General features: G+C 67.1%; 1 protein-coding gene across 1 annotated transcript in view; it reads right to left on the reverse strand.

Moving 5' to 3' along the window:
• The window catches only part of LOC112548774, a gene marked incomplete at its 3' end in the record, with an annotated part of 4,692 nt that extends 4,489 nt beyond the window's left edge, over positions 1 to 203 (reverse strand). The window contains exon 1 of the mRNA XM_025195434.1: positions 79 to 203. The remainder of the gene's footprint in view (positions 1 to 78) is intronic.
• Positions 204 to 328: the final 125 nt, after the last annotated feature.

Genomic DNA, 328 nt, shown 5'->3' on the forward strand with positions numbered 1-328 from the left:
TGGGGATCTCTGGAGCGCTGCTCCAGGGCGCCGCGCCGCAGGGGGGCAGCTCATGCCCTCGCCCCGGCCGGAGAGCACCTGAGAGGGGAGAAAAGGAGAGGCTGGAGGTGCGTCGCCTGCCCCCAGCCGGTGACAACCCCCGTCCTCCGCTCTGGACCCAGCTCTGGCTCAAAGCTGCGCAGCCTGCCTCGGCTTCCCCACCTGTGTAATGGGGGCAAGGACCTCAGCTTCCCCATCCCTATACTGGGGGCAAGGACCTCAGCTTCCCCATCCCTATACTGGGGGCAAGGACCTCAGCTTCCCCATCCCTATACTGGGGGCAACACCC

The sequence above is a fragment of the Alligator sinensis genome, unplaced genomic scaffold (assembly GCF_000455745.1).
Source record: "Alligator sinensis unplaced genomic scaffold, ASM45574v1 scaffold1568_1, whole genome shotgun sequence".
Classification (NCBI taxonomy): domain Eukaryota; kingdom Metazoa; phylum Chordata; order Crocodylia; family Alligatoridae; genus Alligator; species Alligator sinensis.